Raw genomic sequence first — 24198 nt, 5'->3', positions numbered from 1 at the left:
TTGTAGGGGTTCCTACCAGGAAGAGTAGGGTTGCACTCCAGTTGGAAAGGCTGGGGTGGACCTCTTGGTAGAGGGACTGAAGATGATTGTTAGAGCCAGGTGTGGCAGGTGGGGCATCATGTCATGGGTCTGTAAGGACAATGTAAGCTGGTGTGATATAGGCACTTTGCTGGGGATTTTTGTTATGGACTAGTTTGGGCTGTGTTTTGATGATAACTGTCCCCAAGGTAGAGTATTACTGAGTCAAGAAAGCTCATGTGAAGTTACTGGGGACTCTGAGGGGGAAACTGAGGTAGGTGAACCTGGCTTGCTGCAGGGCACTCTAGGAGGGGCAGCCTTATGACAGCCACCTATTCCACTAATTACCCATGGCCAAAATGTACTAGTCTCGAAGGCATTTGTGCTTCTTTCTAATGACTTCCCAGCAGCTCTCAGGGTTCAGGCTGCATAACTAGGGCGGGAGCTGAGATGTGGGATGACCATTTCCATAGCATTGTGAGTAGATCTGTATTTAATATTAAGATTGCTGTAGTGCCCCAAACTGTGCTATGCACTTTCCAAACACAAATAAAAACACAGCCTCTTATCCCGTGCTCTTTGGGATAAATATTTTAAAAAGACACACAGGGAAAGGCTGGGAGGAAAGGATTGTGACACATAAGTAGAGCAATGAGGGTGATGAGAGGTATGGGTCTTAATAGTCATACATTTGCTTGTTTCTATTTTTAAGACTCTCCCCTGTTCTCTCCATCCTTCAACCCTCTTGTCTTCTCTTCACAGCAAGTTCCCCACCCCCAGCTTCTGGTGTCCTCTCGCCCCTCCCTCCATAGTGATGAAGAGTTATCAGTTCAACAGCTAAGTAGATAGCTTAATTTCTTGTGTGCGTCACAGAATAAGTGGAAGGGTTTAAATGAAGAAAATGGGGGAGTCCTTGTGGGCCAGCTCAGGAGTGGATTTACCATGAAACAAACCATGTGGTGGCACAGGGCCCCCAACGATGGGGCCCCCAAAATGCAGGACAAATCTCATCTGACAACCTGTCCCTGAGTCCTGTCTAGCGGCGCAGCAGGGCTCAGGCAGGCTGCCTGCCTGTCTGCCATGGCCGGTGGCCCCACACTGCTCCCGGAAGTGGCCGGCACGTCCCTGCAGCCCCTTGGGGGGTGGGGGGGAGTGTCTCAGCGTGCTGCCCAACGACTGACTCCACAGCTCCCATTGGCCTGGAACAGCAGCCAATGGGAGCTGCAGGGGCGGCGCCTGCGGGCAGTGGCACACAGAGACCGCCTGCCCCCCCACCCCTGCCTAGGAGCCACTGCCAGAGGGTTGTGTGCCAGTCGCTTTAGGAGCTGCACCGCCTGAGGTAAGTGCTGCCCCTGTCACCTTCTCCTGCATCCCAACCCCCTGCCCCAGTCCAGAGCCCTCACCTCCTCCCACATCCCAACCCCCTGTCCCAGCCCAGAGCCAGCACCCAAATTCCCTCTCAGAGGCTGACCCCTGCACTCCCTCCTGCACTCCAACCCCCTGCCCCAATCAAGGTATCTCATTTTATTTTCATTTACTTCCCATTACTTATAATATAGAAGGAGGATGAAGAAAAAAGAATGAAAAATCAGGGTGAGATAAGAGAGAGGCTAAACGCTTCCTGCATAGGAGAGGTTTAAAGTCTTGTTTGAGTAGCTACCAGGAAACAAGTCAGTTCTATTGTGTGTCAGTCATTAGAATGAAAAATGGGTACACACAACATCATAGTTCCATGAAATCCTGATGCCTTAGTCACTTTACTGGATGTACATTGTCTTCAGTAGAGCAAGGATTTCACCCTGTACACCTCCCCTGAAAGACTTACATTTTGGGTAATATGAGAATTTGCATAGGGTATTTGGCATAAAAAAGGAGAGAGGCAAGCTTTTACTCAAATTATCCTCAAATGATATGGTTTTGGCAGCTTCCAAAGCTTTATTAGCAGGACTCAGAATAATTAACTGTTAAGTTTCCATCTCTTCAAGGCTTTAGTTAATAAAAAGAAGGAAAGATTTGGGAGGTATGATGGGGTGTTCACCCCACACCAGCCTTGAAAGGGTTAATGAGACTGAGAAGGGGCCAATTAACTTGATAGGCTGCACCTGAGGGAAATTAAGCTAGATAAACAACCCCTGATTAGGAATTGAGCCCAGCTGAGAAGGAGCTGGCTGAGCTATGATAAAGCCTGGAAGCAGAATGGAGCTGCAGTCACACTCTCTCTCTAGCCTTAGGGAGGGAAAGGAGGAAAATGGGGGAGAATAGAAGCCCGGAGGCCCTGGTCCTGAGGGAAGGGCCAACCCAGAGAAGAGTGGAGAAAAAGCCCGACAGAGGTGAAGTAGCAGCAGCCCAGTGAAACAGTAGGAAGGTTTGGGACAGTGCAGATGTTGGCTGCTGGTTGCAGGGTCCCTGGGATGGAACCTGGAATAGTACGTGGGCCCTGGTTCCCTACCAAACACTGGGGAGGTGGCACAGACCAGGCAGTGGAGCAGAAGACTGTCTAGGACAGTCATCCAGTGGGAGGACTATAGTGAGCTGGCTGGAGGGCCAAATTACAAAGAGAGCATCATGAGTTGCAGAAAGAGAGAGAGAAGCAGCAAGGTGCATGGACAAGTGACAGAGGGGACACGAGACATGACTGGAGCTAATTCCCAGAGTGGCCAGGAGAAGGCACCCCCTAGTGGTGAGTGTACCCCATGACAGAAGGGTATATTCCCTTCTATCACACAATGTCCTAATTGCTTCACCGGGGTGCAATTCACTCCTGTGTGAGGTCAGCACAAGGCCCTCCAAACAGGGCTTAAGTGGGAGTCTTATGATTGTTTCTAGCACTAAAAATCTTTCAAGGTTAAGTATTAAAAGGGCTTATTTTTCCTAGGCTAACTTTCAGAATTAATAGCTTTTCTCCCACCCATATTCCTGAGCATATTTACTCCACAGTTATCTGTGGGAAAGAAAAAAGCCAATTCTTTCATTTTGTGGTGGTTATTAGGTTTTTTATTTTTAGGGTCAAAAAAGGAAAGTTGTATTCTCAGACAGCTCCTGACTGCTGCAGCTTGCATGTGGCCACTGTTGACAGGATTCCAGGATCAGTTCTATCTCTGGCTGGAGAGGGCACTCATGGCTGCATTAGGGCCTGATTATTAGCCTCAACAGGCAGGGTGTGAGGCCTTAACATAGAAACACGTCTTTCTGATTCCCCTCTGTCTGTTCAGCAGAGATGACTGGACAATGAAGTCTTTCCAGCACTTTTTGTCTTGTATCAACTTCATTCATCTTTAAACATACATATACCTCTTTCTCTACATGGTTCTATCAAATGAAATACATTTTGTTAAATAAAGTTTAAAGTCTTATGTATTTTAATGGGCGTGGCAAGGCTGAAGTGAGTTCACATTTAGTGCAATGAGAGATTTGTACTATATACATGGTTTTGCAATAACTTTATATTGGTTATTAAAATGCTAATGTCACATTGTTGCTACTGTCAGGCTCAAATGTAAGCAGCTCTGACTGCAGTTGTCTTGGGAAAAAAGCTAGATGGTTTGACAGATGCTGGCAAATTTCCTTTAACAATATAGACTTTCTAAAAGCTTTGATCTTTATGAACTCATTGATCTGCTATACAGAATGTTTACACATTTAGGTCTGATTTTTTTTAATCTCACTTACCCCTGTGTACATTTGGGATAACTTTATTTGAAGTACTTGTGTGTAAAATCGGTGGGAGATAAGATTAGACTTTGTGTGTGCATTCATGAAAAATACCAAAGGAGATGGTGTGACAGATGAGGAAATGAAGAGGTTTATAGTACAGAATGAAAAACAGTACCATGGATTTTGTTACTGAAATTGATGCTGCTATTCAGTTCAGCGGCTTTTCACAGAATTTTTGAGTGAAGGGAATGGTTAAAAAGAGAACCATTTAGTGGTTCATGTGAGTTGACTAAAGCTTGTGTTTTGCAACTTTCTGGCATCTTTCTGACACTTCTTGACAATATGCCCAGCTCATAGTTTCCTGTTCAGACTTCCTGAAAGTGCCGTTCCTAGAGGATTCAAGAACTAACTGATTCAGCGTAACAAAAGTATAAGACAAGAACTTTCCCTTTTGTTGCTACTCTTTCACAAACAGCGGTAATTAATAGCAAGATAAAAACATACTAGCAACTGTCCTGTATGTATATTTTAATATAGTGTAAAAACTGGGTATAAAAACTTTGGGGGAGGAAAAAGATGGAGAACTGAAGTGCTGCTTGTTGAAAGTGTTTTCTTAATTTTCTTCATATACAGGTTTTTAAAAGGCCAGCTACAGCTCAGCATTCTTCTTTTGGAGGATCACCTATAAGACAGAAGTGGAGGTGCCGTTCCCAATTTACATGTGAAGTAAGATAGTTAAAGTCAAATGTTTATTGGGCTATGTGATCTTTTCTCTGGATTTAATGTTGTCATTAGCTTTTCTATGTTGTGCAGTAAAATGACTAAATTTTATGAGAAGTTCTGACTGGCTTTAAGGGCTAAACCAAAGCCCACTGAGGTTTCAGTGGTGTCCTAGACTTTGGATCAGGCCCTCAAAGGGTATCTATCTGCCATTGATTTCTCATTACTTCCAGGCATTGTAACAAACGTTTACAGTTGTTTGTGAGTATAAATTAAGCTAATGCATGCATTGCATTGTAGGAAAGCTTGAATAAAGATAATCTATACCCTGCGTATCTATAGTTTATAATAGATATGAAAATTGAGAACCGTAGAACACCAAGTCCTCCCTGAGCACTCAGGAACTGCAGTCTGTAGGAAGCTGTAGACAATGACTCCCCTAGTCAGGGAAAAGGTCAGCCTGTGGTGGGATACCAAAAAAGTCCCTGCGTCACAGGGAATTGCAACACTCTGAGATGAGAGGAATGCTCACACAAATGAGCTCCAGACCTTCCCCGCTGCCTTGAGCCTTATTTTAGATCAGTCACAGTTTTCTTTCCTGTACAACTGTGGCCAAGCAATCGATAAGAGTTTCTAAGGCTGTTGTAGAAGAACAGGTCATGGGCAATTTGGTAAAATGGCTATTGGAGGCATTCTAATCAGTCTTCTAATCAGAAGACAAAGGTAGCTGGGGTTAAAACCAGTCCACTGAACGAGGCCTCCTCATCAGCCAGTTCATATAGCTCAGCAATTTTTTGATGCTAGTGTTGCTTTCAAGCCCACTCAGTTATAAATATTAATATGTATATATAGTGATTTGACCTGAGTTAGAGGCAGGTATGAAGGCATTTTATGGAATTCGTATGATGAGTCTGTTTATGGAACACACAAGAATATATATATTTTTTGGTTTAATACATTCACAAAATAGGTCTTGCTCTCACATGCATGTACATGAACCATCTGTCTAAGCTACTTATGGCCCCATCACGGTAGTATCTGAGCACCTAACCATCTTTAATGGATTTATCCTCACAACTGCCCCGTGAGGTAGGGAGCTGCTGCTATCCCTACTTTACAGATGGGGAACTGAGGAACACTGAAACTAAGGGACAGAATTTAAAATTCTGAATTTAAATGGTATTTAGGCACCTACTGGAATTTTCAAAAGCACCATCGTGTCTAACTTCAGTTGCAAGCCCAGACTAACACCCTAGCTACTGGACCACGCTTCCTCTCTGAGGAAGTGATTAAGATGATTGAGTGGGTTTTACATTCCCATAAAATATATTTTAGAATCTAAGAGGTAGGTAGACCGAAACATAAGCTTGAATTAATGCTGTGGGAAAAGTCTTTATTTAGTTCTTTAAGTCTGTCTGTCTTAGAAATTCTACGACAAGTGCTTCTGCCTGTTATGAAATGTTGTTCCTGTTTCAATCGTATGAAATAACTCTGAAATGACAAAAGACAATTGTATAAACCAGAGCACAAGTAAGGGGCCAAAGCTGACTTACTCCAGTTACAACAGTGTCACACTAGGGTGAACTTGTGTATTTTCATGAGCTGAAAAAGAGTCTGACACTAGAGAGACAAGTTGGGTGGGTAATCTGTTTTTATTCTGTTGGTGAGAGAGACAGAAGTTGGTCCAATAAAAGACATTACCTCACCTACCTTCTCAATCTCTCTCTCCCATCTTGGGACCAACATAGCTACAATAATACCGCATCTTACACTAGATTCAGTTTCAGAAGTGTTTTCATTTTTCCAGCTTTGTTTTTAAACCTGTGTTGGCATCCTTTCGTCTGCAAGAGACTGTGGGAATTGCAGCTTATGATGTAGATGGTTTGCAATGTCTCATGTGACTGAATGGGCCAATCTGAGGCTTGCACGATCTTTGGCAGTTATTGCAAATGTCTGTATCTTGGTTGGGAACTGCTTGCTTCCTATGGGCTCTTCTCTCTTCAAGCTGTAGGAGCCAGCTCCTGTCATGGACTTTGATACGCTGATGAAGACGATGGCACCACTTGTTATGATCACTTGCCAAGATTTCCCATTGGTCAGGATCAATTCCAAATTCCTTTTGCTAGGGGATGTGGTCCAGGCCAATTCACCCTGAAGTCATTTTGACTTTAATAGGAGTTGGATTGGGCCTAGGTCACAAACTGACTATTTAAAGTTGCCCAGAACCTGATTTTTGTTGTTGTTTGCTTGTAGTGGCAGTTGATCATTTCAGGAAACCTGGACCTTGAGATGTCAGAATTGTGTATTTTGCTTCATGAATCAGGAGGACATTTGGGGCCAATGTATTTGTGCATATTTAAGCAATGCATATACTTGATCTGTGGGAGTCTGGAAGAAGGAGCATAAACCTCTCTGCACAACTTTTGTTTTCCCACTTGCTTCTGCCCTACACCAACTATTTGGACTGAGCAGGGATGGCAATACTTTAAACAAGCTTTACTTCACAAAGGGTTCATGAGTGTAGTAAACTCAGGTGGTCCTTAGGGTCTGAGATGATGCCTTTTTCTAAGTTCAGAATCTTTCTTTTAAAAAAAGAAAGAAATGTAAACAATAAGAGGTTGAAGTCATCTAGGGACATGGGCCCAAATAATCAAAGGTGATTAGGCACCTAATTCCATTGATTTTATTGGGAGGTGGGTGCCTATATACCATTTGAGGATCTGGGCCAGGATGACTAACACTGCTGTAACAAACAGGGTTAATTAAAGGTTCTGAAAAAAACTTAGATAATTTGCTCACTTCCTACAGAATCCTTTTTTATATTCTTACAACCTGTCATTGTGATGGTCACTCACATACTTGCTCCGGGTTATTCACCTAAACTAAGTGTGAGTTGTTCACTTCTTTGGAAATGGACCAACAGATAAGCAGATAGTGGAGGCTATGTAGCTATATTGGGAAGCAAAGCTGGAGATCCAAGATGATACTAGACTATGGACCAAATACTGCTGGCCCTACTTATCAATAGGACTGTTCACAGGAGCAAGGCAAACAAGATTTGGTCCTACATCTGCAGTTCCTTCCTAGGCTAGTAAAAGGCTGAGCATTGTAAACTCACTGAGACTGATTGTCTTTTCATTTATACTGTTGGAAATTGGCAGTAATTCTACTGAAGTCAGTTAATTAACCTAGTGTATAAAAGAGAGGGAGGAATCAAGACTACTATATATGACAGTGCAGGGGTGAAATGTGAGGTCTATTACTTATCAACATGTCCTTGATAAAATAGAGTTTAATCAAAAGGAGGAGGAGGCTGAATCTATTTCCCAGGATAGTTGTTACAGAACCAATGTGGAGATTGGGAGATAAAATGGAAAAATTCCAAGTATGAATAAGGAATGAACTTCAAGTGCATGCTGTATAACAGGAAATTCGCAATCTGAAGACTAAATTTAAGAGCTTTTATTATTTTCCCGTCTCTATCAGCCCTCAGCTAAGAAGGGATGAGAAGTTAGGAAAACTTGTTTAAATGTTAGCAAAATGAGGGAGAGGAGCTGAATTTAAACAGCATCATCCCTTCTTTCCCTCTGGTTCTTCTGAAACTTCTCTGGACAAATGCTATAAATTTGGGTTCTTGTTTAGTGGGCATCATTGAGCAATGAAGGTCATGGCTGGGGGAGATCCACTCTACATTGAATTGTGCCCCAGCAAATATCTACAGGACTTAATGCTAAACCTTTGGGGAAGTAAGGACAGAAGTGGAAGGGGCCAGATGAGGTGGAGCTATGTTGATAGGGGAGAGGGAGAAGATGAAGTTTGGCCACCTGCATGGACATTCTATGCTTCCATGGTGCTCTGTGATATCTGGCCTCCTGCCCACAAAATGGGAAGGTAAATCCAGCTCCCCTGCCTGCATGAGACCTGAAAACTCTGCACATGGAAACTCATATGATTTTTTTTTTAATAGCTTTGGCCCTTCTTTTAGTTTTTCTGTGTGGGGAGAAGGCAATGAGGCAGTATCTGGCGTTGATTCCAGATGAATGTTTGTTGTTTTTTTGTTTGTTTTTGGGTACAGATGCATGGTCAGTGGCTAGGCAGATTCACTGGCCAGAACCACCTGGGTTGGGATGTTCAGTGGCCTCAGCCCCTGCCCATGGCTGTAATGCCTGCTGTGAAGCGTCAGCATGAGCACTCCAAGGCAGCAAAGGCAAGAGTCAATCAGTCCTGGGGGAACACCCATTAGTATTAGTTGAACTTTGCATGGATTGAGAGGATTTGGTCCAAAAAATGTTAAGGTGGTAAAGAATAGTAATAAATAAGCAAATGTACAGTTAAAACTGACCTATATTAGCAAAATGCAGTATGTCTAATTAAACAAGTATCTTATCTAGAGAGACACCCAGATATTGGAGGTGAGACTTAAACTGAGTCTTTAATTAGCTTGGATTGTAAAATAATCTCTCAACCTGTTCTATTGTTAATCATTTCCTTTATATTAAGTAACTTTAAAAAAAAAATCCAGTTTTGTAACAATATACTGTAGTTACACAACAGTTTACACAATTCATTTAAAAAGTTTGGTAACTGTATAATGTCATTTCTATGATTATATTGCATCTTTCTATAAAGTCATCTTGTACTGTTACTTTAAAAGAAAAGGAGGACTTGTGGCACTTTAGAGACTAACCAATTTATTTGAGCATAAGCTTTCGTGAGCTACAGCTCACTTCATCGGATGCATTCGATGAAGTGAGCTGTAGCTCACGAAAGCTTATGCTCAAATAAATTGGTTAGTCTCTAAGGTGCCACAAGTCTTCCTTTTTCTTTTTGAGAATATAGACTAACACGGCTGCTACTCTGAAACCTTAGTTACTTTAATACATTTAATCTCCTGATTAAAAAGCAGCTACATATAGTGTTGAAAGATGATGGGTCCCTGTGGAATTCTAATGGGTGTTTATAAAACAATAAGGCCTGATTTTGATCTCGTTTGCACCACTGCAACCCCACTGATTTCTATGGAGTTGCTCCTGATTTACTGAAAGTGAGAGGAGACTCAGGCTGGATATGTTTTGAAGTGTCCTTTGCACCTCCTGTATTATGAATTCTTGCAACTTATACAGCCAGTCAGAGGAAAGCAGTACTTTTCCAGAGCCTCTTATCTTTGTTCTGCACCTGTTCAATATTAAGTCCAGAGTTACTAGCATTTAAGGCCTGATCCAAAGCCACTGTAGTAAAATGGAGTCTGTCCATCGGGTTCAGTGGTTTTTAGTTTTTTATCAAGGAATTGCCGTAATAAACCCTGGTAATGCTCCAAACTGAATAGATGAAGTTTGTGGAAAAGTAGTCGCTACAAACCTATCAGCGTTGTTTGGACCACTTTCTGGAAAGCACTAGCTATTGATCCAATTTAGAAATGTCCTATAGATACTTTTATTTTGCTCCAATTTTGAAATTATCCGGTGCACTATTATTAAAAGTATTTGGAAAATGTCGGTCTATGCACTTTCAAGAGATCATCCCTATGTAGTTCTATCCTCAGGAAAACTATATATTTTTTTTTGGCCTAGTCTTGAAAACTCTGACTTCAATCATTTGAATAAATGAGACCACTTGCATTAGTTAGAGTTTGAGATTTAAGACTGGGACTTCTGGAAACTGGGTGCATAACTTCTGTAGGTTCTTTGAAAATGTGAGAGGCCAAAGCTCTTGGTTAGAGAAAGACTGGAAGCAAGGAGATCTGGTTTTCATTTCTGGCTCCTCCACAGACTTTCTTAAGTAATTTAAGCTTCCTGTGTCTCTGTTAAAGACACAGCGGTAAAGTTTAAGTCATTCATGCTTTTAAAGCATTTTGAGATCCTCTGGTGGAAGGCACCAAGAAAGTGCAAAATATTGCTTGTTATAGACGGTGGGTACATTTCATCTTTAAAGTACAACTTTTGATTTAGGAGTTCAATTCTGCAAGCTCTTGATACATTCCTCAAACTACTAATAACTTCAATACTACTTCCATGTACTTAGGGATGCAGGATACAGAATTTAGAAAGTAATATTCAATGTACCAGCATTGCTCTTCTAGAGTGAAATTCATCCCTGTGCAGAGTATATTTATTTATTTGTATTACCATCTAGGAGCCCTAGCGATGGACCAGGACCCCATTGTGCTAGGTGACAAAAGAATGTCCCTGCTCCAAATTGCTTACCCTCTTGGGGGGAAATCCTACTGAAGCCCAGTAGAATTAAAAAATGTAAAATGCAATATAAGTAGTCTTAGAAGGGTTAGGTTTTAATGAGGAAGGCCCCAATCCTGGAAAGACTTATACATATGATTAACTTTACACATCATGAACAGTCCCACTGAAGTCAGTATAATCCTAGCCCCATTGAAGTCAATGGCAAAATTCCCGTTGACTTCAGTGGGGCAAGGATTTCACCCAGTGTGACTACTCACAATATAAAGTTAAGCACATTTGTAAATCTGTAGGATTTGGGCTTATATAGTGGCATTCATCTAGTTTTTTGCTCCACTTACTTCTCCAAAACTAATTTTACAGATACAGAAAGAAAAAGTTGTTATATAGTGCACTTGTAAGATGTGCACTCGGTTTGAACTGGCAATCCATATACAATATTATGACATTTTATTTCTGTACCTGTTATAAACTGACTTTTATGTTTATAAAATTAAAGTAAATAATTAGTGTCTTAGCTTTATTACATTTCCTGGTACTGCAATAACTTTCATTGATTAAAAACAAAGCAAATATTGTTTGTCAAGTTTTATAAACAATAAAAATTAAATCTTTCCAAGTCTAAGAATAAATAAATAAAAATAAAATCTGATATCTAAATATTTCAGGGCTGGAGTTTAAAGCAGAATTTTTTACAGTGGGCCAGATGGAGAAAACATTATCCTAATCGAGTCACATTAGCATGGTCGTTAGATAAATAATGTTGTAGTTCCTGGCTAGGAAATCCTGTGCATTAAGTCTTTTAATGAGTTAAGGAACACATGGAAAAACCTCTCAATTTATTATATGTGTCATTCCTTCCAAACAGCCTTTCAATTAAGATGACTCAGAGTTCTCCCACTTTCATTTATCTTACTTAGCTCAGATGGTAAAAACAAGTCAGCATAATTATCTCATATAGCTAGAGCAGGATCTGCTTTCCTCCTTGTTGCTAGGACTGGGGAAATTAAGGTCAATTAAAGTACAATGCCTTGTACCAATCCACTTCTTTATTATTAAGACATATACATGTTAGAAATTCTTGTTTTCATTTTGTGTGTGTACCAGCTTAGGTCCTGATCCTACAAAAAGATCTGCCTGCATAGAGTTCAAATCTATTGGAATGGCAGGGTTTTGTGCAGAGTAAGGTGGTTATGGTATCTGTCAGGGGGCAGGGACCAGAACAGCAAGGTTCCCCTCTCCTTCCCAGAGAGAGAAACAGATGTCTGTCACAGTTTCATCATAACAAGGAGGTCAGACCACTAAGAAATGGACTGACACCACTATTGTAACCATATTTGCTAAATATATCTGAGGTATTGTTTGGAATTGAGCAGTTATGCACTATTTTTTCTAAATTAGTCACCTTAAAGGTGATCTGAAAATGGAAAATAAATTATCCCTGTGCCCTTTTCGCTTGTATATGATGTGCAAGCAAAAGCTCTTGAATGGAAAGTCAGAGCCTCTCTATCTCTCCTTGACATTTTCAAGGAATAGCAGATGACTCATCCCCGCTTTCCCAGTTGTTCACTGGACCACAGTGCCCTGCCCCTACCCTGGCTTCTTTGCCATATTGTAAGGATCAGATAAGCATTTAGGAGTTGGTTTAAAACCATTCCTAGCTGTTACTTTCTTTTCTGGCCTAGCATTCACAGTAATTATAGTTTGTGGTTGTGACACCAACGGTTTGGTCTCGCTTTTTCTGCATTACCAACCCCCCACCTCCAGAAAACTTCAACATTTATTAAACATCAAAAAGGAGGAAAAACCACTTTGCCAAATTAAGGTTTACTGAACTTAAAATTAATCTCCCTTTATACCCTTTCTCTCTTTTATATGGAGTTTTTTTTTAAGGGAAAGTCCTTGCTTGAAAGACTTTCTGATGGCTTGCAAATGCTCTTGTTCAGAGGGTAAATTTAAGGTGGTAGCTCTTAGGTTTTGGGGTTAAAGTCTAGCTCTTAAGACAAAAGGAGACAAACATAATGGGGAGAAAAAAGAATAGCAAAACATAAAGAGCCACATTCAACACTAAATTAGTCAAGATTTACAGTGGTGTAATTCCACATCTCTACTGGTTAATCAGCATAAGACTGGTGTAACACAATTGCCAGTTCACATCTGTCTTTAATGCTGGTCGTTCACTTGCTGAAAGATATCCGCATACAGACATGCAAACTTTTACCAGAGTTGTGCTGTAAGGCAGTGGGTGAGATTCTGTGTAGAGGCCCTGGGAAAAGGGAAACTATGGAGGCTTTGAGCTATCTCTGCATTCTCCAAATCCTGGTCTGGGGGCGGGAGAGATTATTCACAAATTAATGTCACATTGGCTACTTTTCAGTAGCCTGATGCTCACCACCAATTTGTATGTGTAAGTGGGGGAATGGTCCCAGTATTGTGGGGGACTTTCCTGGCTTATACACTATGCTGGTGGAATTGGCTAGCGAAAGGATCTCAGTCCTCACTCCCACTCTTTACCCAGAGGTCTGCCTAACCTCGAGGATTCCCCTTCCACTCTCCTCTGTGGTAGAGTCCTCGTAACCCAGACCAGGCTGGACCCAGGATTCAGGGGCTGGGCTCAACCCACAATCTTGTCCTATTAAATTTCATCCTATTCCTATTACTCCAGTTTACAAGGTCATCCAGATCCTCCTGTAGGGTATCCCTATCCTTCTCTAAATTAGCAATACCTCCCAGCTTTGTATCATCTGCAAACTTTATTAGCACACTCCCACTTTTTGTGCCCAGGTCAGTAATAAAAAGATTAAATAAGATTGGTCCCAAAACCGATCCCTGAGGAACTCCACTGGTAACCTCCCTCCAACTTGACAGTTCACCTTTCAGTAGGACCCGTTGTAGTCTCCCCTTTAACCAATTCCCTATCCACCTTTCAATTTTCCTATTGATGCCCATCTTATCCAATTTAACTAATAATTCCCCATGTGGCACCGTATCAAACGCCTTACTAAAATCTAAGTAAATTAGATCCACTGCGTTTCCTTTATCTAAAAAATCTGTTACTTTCTCAAAGAAGGAGATCAGGTTGGTTTGGCACGATCTACCTTTTGTAAAACCATGTTGTATTTTGTCCCATTTACCATTGACTTCAATGTCCTTAACTACCTTCTCCTTCAAAATTTTTTCCAAGACCTTGCATACTACAGATGTCAAACTAACAGGCCTATAATTACTTGTCCTACTCCAGGTGAATAAGGGTGCCAGCATCTGGTCCAGAAACATAGGCACCAGCTTCCTCCGGTCCCCGGGGATGCTCAACCCCCAACTCCGCCCCAGGCGCTGCCTCCACCTGACCGCTTCCCCCAAGCCCCCGCCCCACCTCTTCCCCCCCCCCATCCCTTCCCCCAAGTCCTCACCCTGCCACTTCCCCTCCTCTTTCCCACCTCCCCACAGTGTGCCCCATCCCCATGCCTCCCACTCCCTCCCAGAGCCTCCTGCAGACCATGAAACAGCTGATTGCAGCGGGCGGCAGATGCTGCGAGAGAGGGGGAGGTGCTGATTGGCAGGGCACCAGGCATTTGGCAGGTGCTGGGGGGTAGGAGGGAGCTGGCTGCCAATGGGTCCTGAACACCCACTAATTTTTGTCCATGGATGCTCCAGCCCTGGAGCACCCACGGAGTCTGCGCCTATGCCCAGAAGTATTAAAGACCTCTTAAGGAGATTTATATTTAAAAAGCAGTTCATTACTTCTATTAAAGGCTTTGTAAAAGAAAATTATTATTATTTTGCATAAAAGATAGTTTTCCAAGTATTTATCTGAAATTCTGTATCAGAAAAATACACTATAAAGATATCTTCAATTAAAAAAAGTACCAAAACAAAGCACACATGCACTCTCAAACTTTCCATTAGTAACTAGAACAGATACAAAAGCCATTCTATGAAGTGTACAAAGCATTGATTTCTTAAAAAAAGCTTAGGGTTTCTTTAAAAAAAACAAAAACCAATCCCTCTCCCCCCAAAAACACCTCCCTATTCAATTAAAACAGGTTATTTCCTGCCACCAACAGTTATTTCCTGCCTTCAACAATTAGGTCACCTAGCCACAATCACCTGCTTCTATTTGCATTTAACTATGCTCTTTGATGTCTTCTAAGAAAAATAAAGTGTGTATTTCATTTTGATACTTTGGCCTCAAACCTTCCATAACTTCGTTTCAAAAACTGAATTTACTTGGTCTGCCTTCCATCTCTCTCTCATATTTGTTTGCTTTCGTGTAACCTTTCCTTGGATGTTTTTGTTTTGTTTTTTGTTTTTTGGTCTCTTACCTTCATCTATTTTCCCATAATTTTTAAATGTTCTGGGGTGTTTTTTTTGTTTGTTTTTTTCACTCGAACAGCCTCTTCAGGACACTTTTTGGATTCTGTCTTTTTAGCTTTTTATTTCTGTCTCTCTTTTTCTCTTCAGTTTTCTTTGACTGTTTGGTAAAATTATATGACTATTTCATTGAATTAACCCTTTCCTTCAAACATATTTATCCTCCTCACATATCTTCTTTCTCATCCGTTTCTGTCTCCTGTTCCTCCACCTCCCTTCTTTCACTGTCCAATCCAGCCACATTTGTTTTGGTCACAGTGGAAACTTGCTATTGTTGAACTCAGGAGATCATAAAAATGTTCACCGTTGACAGCTTGTTTCCTAAATGTATGTGGGGAAATACTGTAGGACAATGGAATATGTCCAGCCATTGCTTTTATATACAAACATGGGAATAGCGCTCCTCCACAGCTATTTGTACAACTTGGACTTCAGACTCATGGAAGCAGATGATGATGTGTGGAGTTGTTTTGATTCGTATGACACGTGATGTTGCAGACGAAGGAACACACAGATACATATTATAGGTGGGACTGGTAGCATCACCTTTTATTCAGATTGCCCTATTAAGAGGGTGGGAGAAAAGCCCTGTTTTCTGTTCCTTATAATGTTGCCAAATATTAATTGTTCAGGCTGCAATTTTCCATGCTCGTTTTGTCTCCGGCTGAATTTTTCGGAACCTTTCAGCCAAAATGGTTTACATGTTTCCAAGAATGAGGCTAAAGAAAAACGTTTTTACCCATGTTAAAAATATTCTGGTGATTTTCTCCCCCCGCCCCCTTTTTTCTAGCACCTTCTTGCTTTGGAGCAGGAACTTGAAATTTGGCAGGGAGGTGCCCTTCTTGTCAGGGATGTGCATTTTGCCATTCCCATGAAAATCCATTCCAACTTAGCCAAGTTACAAGCCTTAAAAAAAAAAAAAAAAATTGCAAGTGTCACATGCTCAGAGATTTCAATTTTAGCAGCTGAAACATGTGAAGATTCCATCCTCACTGAGCATGCCTGAGCCTCTCACTGCTCCTAGTGCTGACCAGACTGTACATGTTGCATGCCCACAGAGGTACTGAGTGTGCTCCAGCCTAGGGCTTCACTGTCATGGCTGCTCCAGGCAAGGGCGGGGTTGGGTACTGGAACCTAAGAGCAGAAAGCCTGTCTCTCCTGTGTGCTTAATGACACCCCTCTCCCCACCGGCACCCAGGCAGTATGGCAGAGGAAGCCGTCTGATTCAAATGAATAGGGGAGAAAAGCAGACAAGGGAGAGAGAAAGGATTAGACTGGAACGAGGAGGCTGCTAGACTGGAACTGTATGGGGGAGAGAAACTGTAACTGAGAGTTTGTGGGGGAGAGCGATAATAAGTGGGCAAGGAGACTGGGCCTGGGAGCTGAGGGGAGGAGCGGCTGGGACTGGTTGGGAGAGGAGCCTGGGAGCTGGGGCAGGGAGAGGAGTGAGAGGAGAGGAGGCTGGCACTGTTTGGACAGAGAAAGAGGGACTAGGAGCCAGTGAGGGAAATGGAGGTGAACTGGGAGCCAGTTGGTGGAACATTGTATTTGGGGGATTGTGAGAAACTAGATTAGTTGGATTAGGAGATGGGGGGATTAGGAACCAATATTGGTGGGGGGGTCCACTGAGTGGACAAGGAACTCCAGTGCGGGGGTGAGAACTGGGATTACATGGGCAAACAGCTTGGAACAAGGAGCCAAGGAAGGGTGACACTGCGACAAAGAGCCATGCAGGGGGTGGGGAAAATACTGAGATTGGATGAGGAGCCTGGGGAGGGAGAATAAGATCCAGTGGGGAGGTGGAGCACGGAGACAGATTGGATGAGGAGCTGGGAGAAGGGAACTGGAAGTGGCTGGGCAAGGAAATTGGGGACAAGGAATGGGGACGGAAATGGAGGAATTGGGACTGGCTGGGCAGGGAGACTGGGACTGCAGTGAGAAGCCTGAGACTGGGTAGGCAAAGAGAATGTGACTGGGACAAAGAACAAGGATGGGTAAGAAACAAAACTGGAACAAAGTTGGTAGGAGTGGATTTAGGAGAGGGGGGCAGATTTGAGGGGAATGGGCAGAAGAATGTCTGCCCACTAGAGAACACGCTCTTTTCCAGAGCCTGGAATGAAACCCAAGTCCCCGGGTCCCACCATTCCTCTGTCAGCAAATAGCTATGAGGTGTACTGGCAAAGTGTGTATCGTCCCTCTATAGTGCTGGTCCACATAGACAATGGTAATGTACTACTGCTCTCATTAGCTCTAGTGGCAAAAGCCTGTGTAATGTGCAAAATTGTACCCTTTAGATCCATGACCCAGGTAGGAATCAATATGATGCCACATGATGGAATGTCTATTTTTTGGGTGGATTTTTTTCCGTTTGCTATTTTAAAGAGAGAGATATGCTATAAGGTCACAGTCAGGAAAACTTAAGCAATTAAATATGCAAGTTTGTATGTTGACAGTTAATTTTCCACATTTACATAAGCAATGACTGAAATATGGATGACTCTTACTGTGATCAGCACTACCTAGCTGGTAGTGCCTCCCTGAGCTGCCTCCAGACCCTGGGTAACTCCCTATTGCTATTGGCTGGCTCAGCGGAACCCCTTCTCCTAGGGGCAGCAATGTGGTGGGGGTACAGCTGGACTTTGGGGTCCCCTCCAGCAGTGACAAAAGATTTGTGCTTGCTATCACAGTACCCTCTAAAATATTGTAAATGGCAGTTTCAGTGATATTCCTGGGGCAGGTGTCTGATTTAATTAGTACATTTTTATACTACTTTACTCTGCTTAGACTTGATGATCTTACAGCACAATTTTGAAGTATGGCTTTGGTTCATGTATATTTTAGGCTGATCCTGCACAGCAATAGCAGTTCTCCAGCTGCTGATGGTAAATCAGCAGACGGGTACGTGACATATTTGACTGCACTGCTCTTACAAATTACTATCACCTCAGTTTTAAGATTCTTTATTCCTTTTGTATCTCATGTTGCTTCTTATGGTAAATAGCCAGCTGATGATGACTAGAAGGGCGGAAGGGAGGGAATAGTGACGACATTAATGTCTCTTATTTGTTTTTTGTTTTTTAAATAAAAACAAACCTTCAAATTGTGCAAATAGCCAATCTACAGTTGTTGTTGTTGTTACCATATCATCTGGGAGTACTAGTTATGGACCGTTTTTCAAGGCACTGTACAAACACACACACAAAATGGTCCCTACTCCAAAGAGTTTACAGTCTAATAACTCTTTCCTGTCACTACCTCCTTGTCCTCCTTCCCCATCTCCCTACAGTTCATTTTTACACCAACTGTTTCATCTTGTTTTAAGCTATGTTGTAAGCTCTTTCTAAGCTCATGCTCAAATAAATTGGTTAGTCTCTAAGGTGCCACAAGTACTCCTTTTCTTTTTGTGAATACAGACTAACACGGCTGTTACTCTGAAACCTTTCTAAACTGAGAGAAATGTGAGTTTGGTTGTTGCCTCCTACTGAGGAAGACAAAGAAGCTGCTCTTTGGTGGGATAGAAAGGAAAGCAAAAGAGCTAGAAATAAGGGCAAGGAACTGGTTAAATGGCAGACTATAATGGGTCGTACTTTGAAAGTTGAACTGTCAGGCTGGAGGGAAGTTACTAGTGGAGTTCCTCACAGATCGGTCTTGGGACCAATCTTATTTAACATTTGTATTAATGACCGTGGCACAAAAAGTGGGAGTCTGCTAATAAAATTTGCAGATGACACAAAGTTGGGAGGTATCGCTGAGGAGGACCAGAATATCATACAAGAAGATCTGGATGACCTTGAAAATTGGACTAATAGAAATGGGATGAAATTTAATAGTGCAAAGTGCACGGTCATGCACTTAAGGACTAACAACAAGAATTTTTGCTATAAGCTGGGGACTTATCAGTTGGAAGTGGCAGGAGAGCAGAAAGACCTGGGTGTACTGGTTGATCACAGGATGACTATGAGCTGCCAGTGTGAACCGGCTGTGAAAAAGAGTAATGCAGTCTACGTATTTCCAGTAGAGACAGGGAAGTGTTAGTACCATTAAACAAGGTACTTCAGTACCTTGATGAGACTTCATCTGGAATATTGTGTGCCATTTTGGTTTCCCATGTTTAAGAAAGATTAATTCAAACTGGAACAGGTGCAGAGAAGGGTAATATGGGTGATCCGAGGAATGAAGAATCTACCTTATGAAAGGAGACTCAAAGAGCTTGACTTGTTTAGCCAAACTAAAAGAAGGCTGTGAGGAGATATGATTGCTTTCTATGAATATGTCCGAGGGATAAATACTAGGGAGTGAGAGGAGTTATTTAAATTAATTGCCAGTGTGGACACAAGAACAAATAGATATAAACTGGCCATCAACAAGTTTAGGCTTGAAATTAAACAAAGGTTTCTAGCCATCAGAGGAGTGAAGTTCTCAAATAGTTTCCCAAGGGCAACAGTGGGGTCCAAAAAACCTAACTGGCTTCAGGACTGAGCTTGATAAGTTTATGGAAGGGATGGTATGATGAGACTGCCTACACTGGCATGTAGGCAATCTGCAACAGTTAGCAGCAAATATCTCCGATGGCCGATGATGGGATACTAGGTGGGCAGAGCTCTGTTTTACTACAGAGAATTCTTTCCTAGGTTTCTGACTGGTGGCTCTTGTCCACATGCTTAGGGTCTAGCTGATCATTGTATTTGGAGTCGGGAAAGAATTTTCCTCTGGGTTAGATTGGCAGAGACCCTGGGTTTTTTTTGCCTTCCTCTGCAGCATGCGGCACAGGTCACTTGCAGGTTTAAACTAGTGTAAATGGTGGATTGTCTGTAACTTGAAGTCTATAAATCAAGATTTGAGGACTTCCATAACTCAGCCAGAGGTTGTCTATTACCGCAGTGGGTGGGTGAGGTTCTGTGGCCTGCAATGTGCAGGAGGTCAGACTGATGACCACGATGGTTCCTTCTGGTCCTAAGAGTCTATGAGAAAAGGTTCAGAGGAACTTTCAGGAACAGCCTCACACCACCATCATCCAGCAGGTCTAACATCTTGTATTTCATCAGCAACATCCAGAGTTGCGCCCAATTCTGGGACATATCAAATTGAGACATTTCCATGCAGCATTTGCAGTCAGTGCGAGATCTGTCTCTGAGCCTTGTATAGGAATTTGGATCTTCCTAGGTTTGTTTATGCAGTATACGCTGACTTTTGATGTGGGGAATAAAGAACGGTGAAGAGGTAAAATAATGGTATTTTAATAGGAAAGGTCTACTTAGGGTTAGCCTTAGTAGGTATCACAAGTTCACAATGCATTAAATATTCTTTAGTTCTTCTATAGTTAAGAGCATATTCCCACCAAACTTTAAATCTTCAAAAATAAATCTGTGCACTTTCCTTATTTTATTTGTTCTCTACTTCAAGGGAATCTTAGCAATGATTTAAGTAACCTTTGTCTGTGATTCACTGGGATGAAAACCTGATGCTAACAATGCACCCCTCTTCTGGGTCAGGAAGGCCTTGTAAGCACTGTGATCTTTCACAAGCCAAAGTGCTCAGAAAGAAAAAATCAAAGGTAAAACCCTCAGCAAACCACAGAAAAAGCAATCACCAGCTCACATCCATTTTTCCCTCCCTGTGAAATCATGGTTCTCTCAGAATTTGCTTCCAGTAGCAAAATAATTTATCATTTTATGCTTCCTCTATAAAACATTGCCAGAAGACACCTATTAAATCTCTGATTTTACTTTTGCCACACAATGCCTTGTCTACACCAGAGACTAAATATAATTGAATTGGTTTAAGCACAACTACTATAGCTTCCACGCGCTTGCCAAGCTGAATTGGTTTCAGTTTTCTTCCATTTCCAGGCTAGTACTGTCCCAAACTGTTTCAGTTGCAATGCCCTCTAGGTACCTATTTCATAGTTCCCCGCTCAACTCCTAGAAACGGTCAATTCTGGGAGATTTTCCGAGGCCACCAATCCACTGTGGGACAGTACTGAGAAGAGTAGTCGAACTATTTCAGATCCACAATGGTAAAAAAAATTTACACTGAAGCGGTTAAGCTTTAATTGGTTATTAAGCCTGTTGAAAGTAAGTCTCTTCTAAATGATTATTAGGACATTTGTAAACCATTTGGAGGAAGCATATAGACAAAAAATGTTCTTCAGATTTTTCTAAATGTAGGGGCTTTATAATCAGTTTTATTTCTTTAGTGTAGAGCAGGCAAAAATTCTTATAGTTGTCTCTTTTCATGGTTTCCTATCATCCCCAGTACAGCAAGTAGCAAAAAATAGTTGTAGTAAAATGTCTGCCTTCCTTTCTCATGGGGGGAGAGAAGTCCTATGAAATCTAAAGAACAGCCCTAGGGCAGAAGGGGTGCACTGGAAAACCCAGAGAAAAGAAGCATTTAGTCTGGTGTGGGTTTTTTTTGTTTTTTTGTTTTTGTTTGTAAAATATTATTAATGACTCACTTGAAGACCTCATTCTGTTGGGGACAAAGCAACCTTTCTGCCTTCTGCCATGTCATTCTTAGTGGGTATGATGGTGGTGCTGGATGCCAGACCAGAGCCAAAATACAGTTTATAGCTAGCTAGTCCTATGAGTGTGACAATATTTTCTGTAACTCCATCATCAAGGGCAGGCTGCCACTGCAGTTAAACTGGGGCCATCGGAGTTGAAGACATTGCTGTAGGTGTAAAAGTGTATATATGGGGTGATATTCTTTTCCCCCTGTACTCAAAAAGCAAGTGTAGTGGTTTGGGTAATGCCCCCTTAATGGGAGAAGAGATGGCATGTTGGAATCAGAATGTTGCATGGCTGTTGAAAATGACAGCTGATATTCATTCTTCCATATCCAGAAACCAAACGTGTACTTTCAGTCGAGGTGACTTTTATACTAAGAAAAATAACGTATAAAGAAAGAACAAATGCTTCCAAGAGAGAAAGCATAATGGAGTGCTGCATTATGTATGACTCTAATCCTGTATTGCTTAACTCTGTTGTCTGCCCCTAGCAAACTCCTTATATTTAAAAGTGCAGTGTGCAGAAAACCAAACCATGAGCTCTCCTTGCATAGCAGTGTATGTCACAGTTAGATTTGGTCTCTCCTGGCTGATAAGAAGAGCAGCTGTCCAGGTAATGGAAACATTTCACTTGTGGAACAAAAAAAATTACTGTTAAACATGAAAGTAGTAAGAAATTGCTAATCCTAGTCTGCATGTGGTGTAACCAGTGGTGGGAGTTACAGAATCATAGAACGGGAAGGGACCTCGAGAGGTCATCTAGTAAAGTCCCCTGCACACGTGGCAGGACTAATTATCTAGACCATTCCTGACAGGTGTTTGTCTAACCTGCTTCTAAAAATCTCCAATGATAGAGATTCCACAACCTCCCTAGGCAATTTATTCAAGTGCTTACCTACCCTGACAGTTTGGAAGTTTTTCCTGATGTTCAACCTAAACCTCCCTTGCTGCAATTTAAGCCCATTGCTATCCTCAGAGGTTAAGAAAAACAATTTTTCTTCCACCTCCTTTTAACAACCTTTTACGTACTTGAAAACTGTTATCCTGTCCCCTCTGTCTTCTCTTTTCCAGACTAAACAAACCCAATCTTCCCTCATAGGTCATGTTTTCTAGACCTTTAATTATTTTTGTTGCTCTTCTCTGGACTCTCTCCAATTTGTCCACATCCTTCCTGAAATGTGGCGCTCAGAACTGGACACAGTGCTCCAGTTGAGGCCTAATCAGTGCGGAGTAGAGCGGAAGAATTACTTCTCGTGTCTTGCTCACAACACACCTGCTAATACATCCCAGAATGATGTTCACTTTTTTTGCAACAGCGTTACACTGTTGACTCAAATTTAGCTTGTAGTCCACTATGACCCCCAGATCCCTTTCCGCAGTACTCCTTCCTAAGCAGTCATTTCCCATTTTGTATGTGTGCAACTGGTTGCTCCTTCCTAAATGGAGTACTTTGTGTTTGTCCTTATTGAATTTCATCCTATTTACTTTTCCAATTTGTCGAGATCATTTGAATTTTAATCCTCTGCTCCAAAACACTTGCAACCCCTCCCAGCTTGGTATCGTCCACAAACTATAAGTGTACTCTATATGTCCTTATCTAAATCATTGATGAAGATATTAAACAGAACCGGACCCAGAACTGATCCTTGCAGGACCCCACTCGTTATGCCCTTCCATCACGACAGTGAACCACTGATAACTGCTCTCTGGGAATGGTTTTCCAACCAGATTTGCACCCACCTTATAGTTGTTCCATCTAGGTTGCATTTTAGGTGATTTTTGATTGTATCTAGAAACCACAATACAATTGTATCTCATATTCAAAAGCAATCCATTTCTCAGAGAAAGAAAATTAATTTTTATTTAAAGATCATATTATGGCTCTGGACAACTTGTGTCAAAAGCTATATTCTGGCACAAGTCTTTATTATATTGCAGCAGTGCAGCATCTCCTTCTCAATGACATGTATATGCATGTCTCTCTATTTCCATTATGTAAATCCATTTCTATATCCATTATCCCTCCCTTGAACAGCTCTCTTTTGTCCCCTGTGTATCTCTTCCTCTTTTTCTGGCAAAATTTTAATCCTTTTTAGAATGCTGAATAAGGGCTCTAAAATCAGTTCCTCATTTACCCTCGTTCAGTTATGGTAAACTATTTGTATTTGAGAAAGATCAGCATGACCAAAACTGCACTGTAATGCATATGTACAAGGGGGCAGAGATAAACTGCAACCTCAGCTAAACTGCCTGGGTGCTCTGTTAGTGCACAGTAAGGTTATGTCTATGCTGCAATTAGACATCCATATCTGGCCCATATCAGCCGACTCGGGTTTGCAGGGCTTGGGCTAAGGGGCTATTTAATTGCCACATAAAATTTAGGCTTGGGCTGAAGCCCAATCTCTGGGACCCTCCCACCTCACAGGGTTCTAGAACCCGGGGTCCAGCCCAAGCCCAAATGTCCACACAGCAATTAAACAGCCCTTAGTCAGAGCCCCGGGAGACTGACTCAGTTGGCATGGGCCAGCTGCGGGTTTTTAATTGCAGTGGAGACATACCCTAGGAGTGTCAACACTGGGAGTTAGTACTATTTGAAGCACTGGGCGGATGAGCAGGTGTAGAACCACCGAAAACTAAAGGTCTCCCTTTAAGGGGAAGAAATCACTGGACCAAGGCATCAATTGATTATGGGGGACAACAAATGGAAAAAAACCCCCAGGAATGGGGGTGAGTTCAGAG

The 24198-nt window shown here is 41.9% G+C and overlaps 1 protein-coding gene across 4 annotated transcripts in view; it reads left to right on the top strand.

Annotated features, from left to right (window-relative positions):
• Positions 1–2179: 2179 nt before the first annotated feature.
• LOC102937532 (interleukin-1 receptor type 1) overlaps positions 2180–24198 on the top strand; it is an 82294-nt gene continuing 60275 nt past the window's right edge. The window contains exons 1-2 of one of the 4 annotated variants that reach the window (XM_043536749.1): positions 2180–2348; positions 4306–4398. The gene's annotated coding sequence lies outside the window, so the exon portion shown is untranslated. Of the gene's footprint in view, positions 2349–3833; positions 4190–4305; positions 4399–24198 lie in introns of those variants that run through there. The other 3 variants (XM_027831092.3, XM_043536742.1, XM_037897990.2) reach the window with 3 other exon arrangements.

Source organism: Chelonia mydas, chromosome 1 (genome assembly GCF_015237465.2).
Source record: "Chelonia mydas isolate rCheMyd1 chromosome 1, rCheMyd1.pri.v2, whole genome shotgun sequence".
In the NCBI taxonomy this organism is placed as follows: domain Eukaryota; kingdom Metazoa; phylum Chordata; order Testudines; family Cheloniidae; genus Chelonia; species Chelonia mydas.
The sequence above is the reverse complement of the archived record's forward strand: the minus strand, read 5'-3'. Positions and strand labels throughout refer to the sequence as shown.